The 12,838-nt window shown below is 37.6% G+C and overlaps 1 protein-coding gene across 3 annotated transcripts in view; it reads left to right on the forward strand.

The window, feature by feature from the left end:
- The window catches only part of FAM120B (family with sequence similarity 120 member B), a 47,478-nt gene that overhangs the window by 21,626 nt on the left and 13,014 nt on the right, over nt 1-12,838 (forward strand). The gene's annotated exons all lie outside the window — the stretch shown is intronic.

A 12,838-nucleotide genomic window follows, 5' to 3' on the forward strand; every position in this document is an offset into this window, starting at 1 on the left:
TCTCAGATTTCTTCCTTCCTTAGCTTCCAAACTTCCATCTGATGAAAAATTGGTAACAGTGAACCCTGTCTTACAATATTGCTTCATTTTTTTTTACTGAGGAGGATTTTGGTTTTGGCCATAGGTTGTATGAAAACCACTAGATTAAATTAAATTTTGGTATTACTGCTTGAGGGAGAATATAAACAGTGTAAACCTAACCAGAAAAAAGTTACCTAATGTGACTCACTGCAGTGAAAACCATTTGGATTACATTGTTCTGTAACTCTGCAGAAGTTCTTTTAAATATTTTACATATACTCCATGAAAATCTGTTTTTTCCTTTCTTAGCTTCTGCCTTTCCACACATGGATTGAAGATGGTTATTGCAGAAGAACCATTTAAATAGTTCTTCCTGCATATGAAATTATGCAAGAGTATTTTCAATTTCATAGCCTGAAATTGTAATCAAAGTATTAGCAGTGTACAGCACAGACCCCACATGCCAATGGCTATTTGAGTGGTGGGTTTCTGCAAACTAAATGGGAAAGACTTAGAAGTGGTTAGAACCTTAACATATCTTTATTCTGTAAATCTTGCTTATATTTCCAATAAATTCCCTGTTTCTTTGAGCAGTCCATGAGACAATTTTGAAAGTACTTTTTGTTGATCTCAGGGTAACACTCCTGTTTCTATCCATTTGTTTCTAGTGCACAAGTACCAAAATAACAAAACTAGTGTAATTCCAGTTCCATTATTTGATTCCTTGCAACAGGTGAAGTCCAGGCTCCTGTAAGTTTTTTCAAACTCATCACAAATTTGTTTTGTAGCTGTAGATCAAGTGTTAGATCTGTGTAACAGAAGAGAAGCAATGAAATGAAGGCAATATGGAAAGCAGCAGGATTTATTAAATGTAGGATTTATTTCTGTCAGGTACATTACTGCACGCAGTGTTGCACTCAACATTGTGAGGATCAGTACTTCATCAAGCCTGCATGGCAGTCATTCAGCAAAAGAATAAAGGAAATCAAGCCTAAGCAGGAAGTGTTGAAACAACTTGTTTGTAGATGCACTTACAGGGATTGTTAAAGAAATTTCCTAAGTGCTCCAAAGTTGATTCCGCTTGAGTTAGAGGTCTTTGTGTGATTCATTTGTGTCATGGCTCTTTGAAAATATAAATCTGCATCCAAACACGTAATATTAATCTATGTATGCTACTTATCAGCATTGTACTGGTTCAAAGTTGTTCACAAAATTCTGGTACTTACCCACAAGGCTTATGGCTGGTCAGCTGTGCACACAAAAGTACATGAAGTGTGAAGCTGGACTTACACTGTGTCATGTATCACTCTATGAAATGGACAGAGTGTTGTTGGAATTGACTTCTGCATGCCACTGGCAAGTCCTTTCCAAAGTTATGTCCCCCTACTGCGTGTATAAGCACTTCATGCACTGTCTCACAATGCCTTCTGCTGTGCTGGAAACCAACAAAAGATCATGTAATGTAGCTGAAATGGTTTGTATCAGGCTACTTTGTAGATCAGCTCCTTGTCTTGTTCTATCAAAATTCACGATAGTACCTTTGGTAATAGTTTGAGCCAGAATAAATTGTTCTGACGGGAATAGTGAGGAAAGATTTTGGTCTCTTTCTCTTCTGAGGTTGTGAATATATAAATAAGAGTTTCAAAACTTTCCCTCATTGCCTTCAAATTAACTTCAATTCCTGTGTTTTGATGACCTGAATTTCCCTGTGGAAAAAAGTTGCTGTTTCTCAGTTTTATGTGTATCTGTGTCTTGTCAAGCTGTATCAAGAATAGAGAACTTAATAATGTCCTGGGAATTTTCTCTTGAAAGGGCAGGAGACTAAATAAATAGAATATCTTATACAAATATTCTAAGAATAATGATCAATAAAGCAGGCTGTCTGAGAATTATCATTCAAGCATCTAATTTTCAAGATCCCATCTCAGAATAGCCTAAACTGTTTTTACTCATTGCTGTGTTTATTTAGTCATTTTACAAAATTGAGTTATGCTCAACAGAGTTACTGAGTTATTTTAATAGTTAGTGAGTGGGGTATCAATAGGTATTTAACAGCTTAATTTTCTAGATATTTGTGTTTAAAATCAAAGGATCCAAGAGCAATGACTTATACTAGTACATAGTTAATTAATAAACGGAGTTTATAGTGGGAAGTCAGGAACAGAGTTTAATCTGTTTACCATACTTTTTATTTTCCATTGAAATGCTAAAAGTGATCCCTAGAAACAACTTAATCACAGAGTTTTCAAGGAAGTTATCTGCAAAATTTTATGCAGATATTTTCTCATCTACCATTTTGGACTTAACATTATAGTGTTATTTGAAGTAGAAAAAATGTTTATTTCTTGTAACCAATTCTGTAAAGAACATTAATTTGATAAAAAAAATTTCCCTCTTTCTGTAAAGAAGTCCATTAGCAAGTATGTTCTAGCAGAAGAATACTTCCAGTATGAAATATGAGAGAAAATATAAATAGAGCCTGTTCTCATGGAATGAAGAGAGCCTTTCAGCCTTCACTTTCAAATCTACTTTCTAATATGCTGTCCATATTTCATAGTTAATGAGATCCATAAACCCACAAATCTATGAAACAGAAATGCCTATGGTTTGAATATAGTGGGTTAAAGCCATAAAAAATACAGTTTGTCTCATGCTGAAAGAAAGTGGGCTGTGGACATGTAACTACACTGTACATTAAATATTACTTTCTGAGAATAACATAATGTTTATACATGAAGATTTGATTATTTTTCAAGATCTATGGTTTCAAAATACCAAAATGTGCACACCATAGAAAAGACATTTTTCTGGTTAGATTTTTTCTAGTTTTCTTGTGCTGCCCCCCTTATATGGTAGATTAGCATTCTACTTTGCCCAAGCCTCCCATAGAGCTTATACATAAGGTCAGAATTAAATTTTGGACCCCAGGTTGTCTATTTCCCTTCTTTCTATTTTAATTTGGTGTGTGGTGTTGGCAAAAAGCCCAGAGAGCCATCAGTCTAACTCTGAGGCCATTGCAGAGAAAAAGAGGCACCAGCAGTCATGCTTCCAGTCTTGTTTCTTATATTGTGCTGGCCCTGGTTGTTTACAAGTGCAATTACAGCTTTCACCAGTAATGCATGTAAAATACTGCCCAAACAGGAAAACCCATAATGACTTGTAAACACAATTACATTTTTTCTAAGATTGCTCTAAATATTTGACTATATGAAAAAATTTGTGTTGGAGGTGTAAAGCTGTGAATCACTTCTTTTCTGAAAGTTGTGACCAAAGATGAGATGGAAAAATTTGGTTAAAAAGGAAGTACAAACTGGAAATTGGTCGATGAATTTTGGGTCCTGATAAATGATTTTAAAAGTGAAATGTATGTCAGAAAATAGGAAATCCAAGTTAATAGCAGGTACATGGGTGGGTATACACATCACTGCTGGCATATAGAGCATTTGCAAACCCTTTATAGCTTTGCCCTAAAATGTCCCATTATGCTAGAATATCTGCTTAAGAGTGACAAAATCTTTTGTACCACTTGTAAAAGGAGCAGTTTGGCTGCATCTGAGGTATAAGACAGTCAAGCACTGAAGTATATTCCTTCAATTTTTAAAGAGGTTTTTCTTATTTCAAATTATTAATGATATGAAATGAGCACAATCATTTTAGATCTGAAATTATAAGACTCAGAGAGTCTGCAACTTGACTGCAAATGAACTTTCACACAATCTGTATTAGGTATTACTTAATTAGCTTTTGGAATAATAATAATAAATACTCAGCAAAGTAGTTAACTGGTTTGAAAGCTGGAAATAGCTTTAGCAAGAATTTTAGTTGCACAGAGCTTTTGGGTATTTTTCATTGTACAGTGTCATGGAAGCAAAATTACCTTGGTTTTATACCTTGGTTTACCTTGGTGTTACACCAATATTACACAAGGTATTTTTGTATTTTTCTCTGAATATTTTCCTGAGGGATACTTAGCCACATCCATTTAAAATAGCAGTATGTTTTAGAGTGTAGGTAAGAGTGTAGGTGTCTTGGTTAGGATCCCTCAGATTTAAAGAAGGACACTGCTACATCTGTTCTGTTTTTTTTTTTTTTCCTATGCTGTGCAGGCAGAAAAGCATAAATAATACCCAGATTCTGGACATTCGATAATTTCAATCTCTTGATGTATTTGGCAAGCCAAGCTATGTTTGTCAACGCCAGTACATGTGATATTTTTCAAACAGACCCCAAACAACCTTTGAGAGGTGTCTGTATTTTTCAAAATATGATTGTTGAAAAAAATCTTTCCCCCCCCAGGAAGTGTATGTTTATTGTGTCTGTGTGACTGTTTCCTAATTAATATTTGCTTGAAGTCTAGTTGAATTGAGTAAAACATAAAATCCAAGTAAGAATATTGTAAAGATCTTACCGATCAACCCTTCTTGTATACAAAGGACCTGCTTCTGTCATGTACATTAGTATTAACTAAAATGGAATTTGAGTGCATTCCCAGATGCTTTACTGGATCAGGGTTTATATTCCCTCAAAATTTGCATCTGTCAAAAGTGTTTTAAAAATTATAGACGAGATTGCAACTGACAGGTGGTGGAGAACAGGGGGGATTGAGGTGATTTGCTGATCTTGGCATTGCTTCCCAGCCCATGTTCTCATCTGCGGTCTTTAGGTTTTCTCCGTGTTCTGGGCTAATCTGGAACTAAAGTGCAGTAGTATGGGATGTGATTTCAAGCTGGGATTGGTTCAGTCCCTGTTCAAAATTAGAAATATTCTTCTGATATACTTAAGATAGGCTTAAATGAACCAGTCCAAATAGAACAGTTCCAGTCCGCTTATATGGGTCAAGCATTAGTGCAAATACAATTCTGTGTCAGGAGCTGAAGTTACTTACTGTGTACAGCGCTTTTCAAAGACCCATTTCTAAATTTGTGTCTATTTTCATAATAGTTGAAGTTCTGAAGAAAGTTTTCTGAATCCACCAACAACTGGCTCTACCTTTTTTGCTGCTGTTCGTTCAGAAGCATATTAAAAAGAAATCTTAGGCTTAATTAACCTATTCAACTTGCAGACAAGATTGGTGTTCTGCCCTACTCTCCCCATTTTCTTCTTGACAAAATTTGCTATATTTATTCGTATTATTAGAGTCTATTTCCCTGAACATTTTTTGCAGTTGACATAAGCTCCAGTATCAGAATTCACATAGCCGTGTGAATTCTATTATATATCACTGGCACAAATGCAAACCACAGCATAACTAATCACAGAATTGTCAAGTTTGGAAGAGACCTCCAAGGTCATCTAGTCCAACCATCAACCCAGCACCACCATATTCACCCAACATCCCCAAGTGCCACCTTCAGTTGCTTTTTGAACACTTCAGAGATGGTGACTTCACCACCTCCCTGGGCAACTTACTCCAGTGCCTAACCAGTCATGCAGTGAAAAAAAATTTCTATTATCTAATCTGTATCTCTCCTGGTGCCTCTTAAGGCCATTTTTCTCTTGTCCTTTCACTTGAGATACGGCAGAAGAGACCAAACCCCCACCTCACTACAGCCTCCTTTCAGGTAGTTGTAGAGAGCTGAGTTGTAGGTCATCTCTTTTACCTTGTGAAAAAAATTCATTTGTTTAAATGGATTCAGTTTGCCCAGGGAGAAAATGTTGAGCAAGGGTCTTAAAAAGAGGATTTTTATTCCTTTGGGGAAGATGGTCTTGCATTTTTCTCCATAATTGTGCATTTCTGTGAGTTTTCCCCTCTACTGTCTTGTAGCTCATCATTAGCAAGGTTTCAACAACATGGAAATAGCAGCAATGTTTCAGTTATAAATTGGTTTTAGACTATATATAGCTTAAAGAATATTTCAGGATGCTTAAGTTAAAAGACACTGGAATTTCAGATAACAAAATTACTGTTAATTTTTAATCCATGCCAAATAATATTGCAGGAAGTGAAACATAGTTATTAGTAGTGAGGGTAATAAAGCTCTCCCAAAATATCAAGCAAACTGACAGCTTTGAGAAAGTCAGAGATAACTTATTGCAGAGAGGGAAAAATAAATATTTCTGGTATCAAATTACATTTTCCTCCCAAGTTTGTGTTGGTCAAAGTGTACGTTTACTCCTGAGTTCAGTAGTTTTCACTCCCTTGCATATGGCATGCTAGAAGGAGCGAGCAGCCCATGAGGGTGGGAGGTGGTGTTTGCATGGCGTAGGTGGGGTTGCTCCCCACTGCCTTTAAGGGCTGACCTGTGTGCCCCAGGGCAGGTGACGTGCCGGGGCCGGAGCAGGGAGGGAACGGAGCGTGCCGTCGGGAAGCGGTGGCACGCGTGCACCTGCCCGTCATCTGCTCGGGGCTGCCTGCACCTGCCTGCGCGCCTCTGTCACGCCTGAGCAGGAATGCAGGCTGCACATCTGTCCCAGCTTTCCCTGCAGAAGCAGATGGCTGGGTGTAACTTCAGAGAAGCAAAATGTTTTCTGAAATGAGCCACTTGGAGGTGGATGCATTTATAGGCATATGGTTGCAGTGCTTTGGTGGACGTACTGGAGGTTTTCAAATTACTATAGTAGAAATGTTCATCTGGAAGATATGAGAAACAGCAAGGCCAACCAAGAGCTGATTTGTTCCTTTTCTTTTCAAATGTATTCTTGATTGACATAGTCATTGTCCAGGGGTTAAAAGTCAAGACAGTGTCCAGTTCCTATCTGTTGCTTCTTCTATGACTTTGGTCAAATTGTTCAGTTCTTTCTTGTATTTTAGTTCTTGCTTCTAACAGTCGTGAACCAGTAGTCTCAATAGTAAAAGTTTTTTAGCCAAAAGTGCTGTGTAAATGTGAACTTTTAATATGTTAACATTAATATTGATGTCATACATATATTCTCCTCCCCTTCATCTTTGTTTTGGGGTTATTTCATTTGATGTTCACTGAGAAACAGCTGAGATGTGGTTGAAGGAACTTTTTATAAAGAAATGGAGCTGTGTTAAGAGAAAAGCAATAAAAGTACATTATAATATCCCTTACCAGCATTATTTTTTAGCATCTCAAGACATCATCACTTGTTAAGACATTCTAATCCCAGTGTTACACGTGCGGAAGAGCACACAGGGACAATAAACACTAAATGTGTAAAGGTAGTTGTGTATTACCTCCAAAGGAAATTAGTGATTTATGGGGAGATTTCATTTCCTGCTTAGTAATCTCATCAGCATGTCTAGTGTCACACCAGCACTATGCACATTAACTAAAAAGGTGTATTACATTCATCCTAGGCTGCTGTATATTACCCTGATAGATTTAAAGGAAGTTCAGTTCCTTGCCAAATACAAAGCTCTATAAGTATTGGCTTTAGCAAGGACAGATAATGCATACCTAAGTATCTTTTCCTATTTAGCAGTAGTTTTCTATATGCTCTCTGTGTGTAGAATACACAAACACGACTTGGCAGAAAATGTTTCTATGTTAGGACTTATGTTCTGTAAGTTCCTCAATGAGAGCTTTACTTTTGAATGTAATAAAAGCAGAGCTATCCCAGTACACTTTTAAAAATCCATCCCTCAACCTCTCAGTGCTCTTAACTTTCTTGCAAAATCACACAGTTGTATGTTGTATTTGTGCCCTGAGGCTTCAATACAATAGAGGAATATTTCAGGCTAGGAGCAATGGTAAGTAGTATTTTTCAATTACAGGAGGCTGAAAGTGTAGTGGCATTCTGCAGGAAGTTTATTTTGGCACAGCACCTTCTGCATAAAAAAAAAAATAAAAAGGTACCCTTTGTTCTAAAATGGCTGTGGATCAGTTCCTGAGGGTGAAATGTTATCAGCAAAGTGCCTGCAGAGTCCAGTGCTGGCTGAAGGGCTGCGATCCCAAAGTTTGGCTTATTACAGAGCATGCATTTTCTTTAAAACAGCATTCTTCTCTCTGTTCAATAGGTCTTTAAAAATGGCCAAGTTACTCTCACATAAACTCTTTCCCTGTTTAATTTGCTCTGACATAGTGCCAATACAAGAAAATGTAGAATACTACACGTAAGTAATCTTTTTTTTTCTTTAAAACCTTTATTTGTAGTCAGTTCTTGAATAGCTCAGAAGACCATCTTTATGCAACAGCTGTGTGCACCAAACAAAGGTTCTCTAATTTCTCTGTATGTATTCATCTAAACCATAGCACAGCAGTGGCATTCTTGTGCCAAAATGCAGCAACTTTCAGGCTGTGTATGGCATTCCCATTTCAAAAGGCATAGGTGTTCTGGAAGTGGTTACTCTATTGCAGCTTACAAATGAATTCCTGATGCCTTGAACATACCTGATCACAGGTTACAGTTTGTCAGTTCCCTTCGCAGGTCATCTGAAATGCTGCTGCCTGACTCATTTGATTTGTCTTGGACCTTGGGATTGTCATGAAATAAAAGCAGACAAGTTCTTCTTTCCTTCTTCAACCTGTGGACTTAACACCTAGAAAATTCCTTAGCCAGAACTGTTTACCATGGACTGTATCACTTCAAAGGGTGAACCGCAGTATCAACAATCTTATTGTGCAGCTGCTTTGCAATACAAAGAAACCCAGGGAGAAACAAAAACCAACAAAACCTATATTGCACTGGCAAACAATATTTGCTCTACTGGAATTCTCTACACTAAGTATCTTGGTTCAATGACCGTTTTATTTGAAGAGTTTATGACATGAATAACAGTTGTGATAATGTTTCTGGAAGCTGCAGTGCTTCAGACATGCTAAATTTTGTCTAATCTAATTCTGCTGAAATTCAGTGACCTTTCTGTTGGTTTCAGTGGGAAATAAATCAGGCCCTTGAGAAGTATAAACTCAAACAGCTTAAGAGTGGGGATGGTTGTGCCGGTTTGGCCAAATTTAGAAATACATCCTCTGAGAGAAGGCAGGTTATAAACCACCCCTCCCCCACCAGGTTCGGGAAAAAAAGAAACACAGAAGCCAAAAAAAAAAAAAAAAAAAGCAGGGAACGAGTTATCTCTGTCTGCGTCCTTAAGGGTTTTTTTTTTTTCTTCTCTCTCTGCTCAGGCTCAGTTTAAAAGCATAGAAAGGTATATATACTAATTTCTGGGCATAGTGCAGCGATAGGGAATACAACATCAAGTCACCCCAAGACAGTGGTCCTATGTTAGGACAATTGAATAAATCTTGAACTTCTTTTCTGAATCTAGGGAGGGAGAAAAAGAAGACTAATTTTCAAGCTTGGCTAATGAAGCTTGGGACAATTGTAGCAGTGAACTGAGCAGTTGCAGGCCTAACCAGCTGTCATTTGCCGATAGAGTCTGACTGTGGAAGGACATCCTGCACTAGCAAAGGCAGCATAGCACACTCTGCTGAGTAGTTCTGTTGGTGGCAGAATTTTTACTCCTAAAACTTTTTTCCATGGACCAGTCCTATGATTTAAATGAAGGGATCGTACTGGATTAAGGTGTGGATAAGGACTTTAGATCAGGAGTATCCTCAGGATCAGGTAGCAGCAAATGAAGACCCTCATTTTGAAGATTTTGTTCATGGAGCTAGACAGTGTAGAGTACAGAAATACATAGTGAGTGTCAGGAAGTAAAGAAGTGGAAAAAGTTTGATGTTTGAAGGCTTACAATGAAAAGTTACTGGGAGAGAAGCGACCTTTTGCATGCTTTTTAGATTTTTTCTCTGTGTCCTCTAATAACGTTTGAATGTGTTGGCCAATTTCAGCTGCATTTGACAGAGATGTGGGAGTCTGGGAGCGCAGTACTTACTGCTGGTTGTTTTAAATAGGCAGCGGGGAAGATGGAGAAGGCACTCTAAGTTGCCCAACAGGAGGAAACTTTAGCATGGCATCGCTTTATTAGGGCATCCGTGTGAGAGGGAGACATCCCAAGAGGCACAGGGAAGAAAATTCTAAAAATTACTGAACCACTTCAGATGCCAGTGACGCAGCACATTCAGGAGCTCATCAGTTCGTGGTGCAGATGTACCAGGAGTCTGCTGGCAGTTTGTCACCCATCAGGGGGACAAACTTTATTAGTTGCAGGAGCTACTAATACTTTGCCTTCTTGTAATTCCACCACATTTAACCATTGTATGATTTTAAAAAAAGGAAAAAAACTCAGACTACAACAATTTTCAGAGTCCCAAACTAGTAAAACATATTTTCCTACCAACTAAATTCAATATTATCTATGTGATGGAAAGGTGAGGAAGTTCGAGGATAAGTATGTCACCAAAAACATGAGCAAATATATAAGACACTAAAAATTAAAATCCAGATGAATCCATTCACTGTTTTAGAAGGGACATGGCTGCTGGCTGGGCTACAGTCAGATGGTTAGCCTGATGACTATAATTCAAAATTGATGTGAACATTCTGTAGATGTCAGAGGTATTGTGGACTGTCATAAGCATTTTAGATCAGAATTGAACAATTGTGGCTAAAATAAGAGAAGTAATGTTATTTCAGTCTTTCTGCGGGTGTTAATGTGCTGTCCACTGCAGAACTGAATAAATAAGCTGAGAGGACTAAACTTTTTACCTGTGAAATTCATTATCACAGAAGTGTCACTTATGCTGGGGTTTGTTGTGGGTGTGATTAAGAGTTCTGATAAAGGCAACTGTTTCTGAAAATTAAGAAATGAGATGTAATCTTTTTGGAACTGGAGGAGATTTTATTTTCTGGTTGCAAATTGGTTAGCAGTAGTACTTTTGTGTTATTATTTGTAGAGTGCTTAATGGTAAAAGCAATTTTTAATTTTTTTTTTAAGGTTTACTTCAGTGGTGGTTTTGGCTTAATGTAAATAAGTGTTGTTCCACAAAGAGGTATCATTTTACATCAAAGTCCTGATAAAACCCAGTAAATAAACTTTCCTGAACATATAAATACTAAACAATTGGGTTGCTTACAGCTAAATATTTACTTCAAAGTCTTAGAAGTGTTTAAAAACTGGTTTTTCTAGTTTCTGTTGCAGCCAATTCTCTCATAGGATCTCTTTTCAATCCCCATTTTCCTTTGCACACACCTTGTTTAAGCAGGAAGCGCTTAATTTAAGCCGTAATCTTTTATCAGAATAAACCTTAGTCTGTTTTCAAAATACTGGTGCTCCTCTCCCCCCTCAATTTGACAGGTCCCAGCAGCTTACTGCTTAAAGCTGACTGATGCCTAGTAAATGCACTGTTTCACCAGCCCACCTCTGTAGGGTGACATTCCTTAAATTTACCAACATTGCACCAGTTTAGGTTATCTTTCTCTCAAGAACAGAGACTAGAGCTCTGGTGTGCAGGGGCTTTAGCATCCTTTGCCAGCTCCCACTGGGAATTTATACTAATGGCTGAAGGCAGGACGATCTGGTCCCTGTCTTTGGGTTGAGATTGTTTAGTGATGCTTTCCACTGCAGAGACTTTAACTTACATTGTCATCAGCCAAGCGTTCATCTCTCTATATTTAGGACACAGTGTGCCTTAGTGCTCTCAGGCAAAGCTAAGCCTTACTGTTTTAATGACAAGTTCCTGAGATAGGATCTACCTGCTGCCTTTATTGCTCAAGCATAATTTGCCCGTGGTTAAATATTTGATCATTTAAGATACAGGTGGCTGCTGGGGGAGCTAGTGTAAGAAGCAGCATACTGATGATATACCGGCTGAGTTCAAATGGATCTAAAAGGAACTGGTTAAACTAGACAAGTACACAGATTTTGATCACTACCACTTGAATTCCAGCAGTTTATTGCATGGGACAAATTGCATTGATTTGTAACTATTCTTATTGAATTGATTAATTTTAACTAGAAATCATCAAATACTAACCTGTCCTTGAGTTTTATGTTTTCCGTTTTATCACAAAAGCAGGTGTGTTCTTTTGTAGGTGGGTGGGGAAGGTGGGGAAGGGAGGAGTGGGAGAATTGCCTTACATAATTTTAAAGTTATTTCTTTTAAATGTATATCTCAAAATGTTAGTCCCAGTCATATCTTCTGTATTCAACTTCACCACAGGAAGAAGGCAACAGAATAGGAAAAAAGTAAACTTTAACCTAAGTAACAATTATTAATACAGACTTTTTACATTGAAAAAGAGTATTCCCAGAATGTTGTTGAAAATCCTACTAAAGGAACCAGTTTTTAAATGAAATGTCATATTTAGTACATTGAGATACAGAGGACATGTAAAGTAGCACAAGTAAAGAACTGTAAAATTGTCATCATCTCTTTTCTTCTTGGTTTCTAGAAATTCAGGTAGTGTGATGACTTTGCTGGTGTGTGGTTCTGGCCTTCCTTTGTGTCTGCTGATGTCTGGCATGTTCAGATACTCGCCCTCACATTTCAACTGTCACAGAACCGATTTATCATTTTGACAGAATTTGATCCCTTTAAACTCCAATCAGTTGAGGGGCAAAGGGTTTTTTTAGTATGCTCCTGGAAATAGTTTGTGCAGCTTTCAAAATGCATAGTGTAAGGTTTACACCTCTATCAGAAAATCCCTTGTGAATCCACAGACGAGTCAGAGGACTAATAGCATTGCCTTAAAATATAAAGGTATTTTTACATCCTGATTATTTTCTAAGTGTTATTTCATTAGATGAAATTTGAACTGGAAATTTGCATTAAAGAAGATCCATGTATTTTCTCTTCTGCAAGTTAAAAGTGTTCAGCAGGATATGCATTCTCTCGGTCTAGATTTGCAAAGTGATCCTGTGAGCAAACACCTTCCGCCCTGCAAAGCCTCTTTCTGTTGCCAATGCACGTGCACATGGCCACAGAGATGGGCCTGAACTCAGTGATATAAGTCTATGATGACAGCTCTTCTAGCAAAAAGATTTCTCAAATTGTTAGAAGAAAACTTTATACAC

The sequence above is a fragment of the Aphelocoma coerulescens genome, chromosome 3, assembly GCF_041296385.1.
Source record: "Aphelocoma coerulescens isolate FSJ_1873_10779 chromosome 3, UR_Acoe_1.0, whole genome shotgun sequence".
Classification (NCBI taxonomy): Eukaryota; Metazoa; Chordata; class Aves; order Passeriformes; family Corvidae; genus Aphelocoma; species Aphelocoma coerulescens.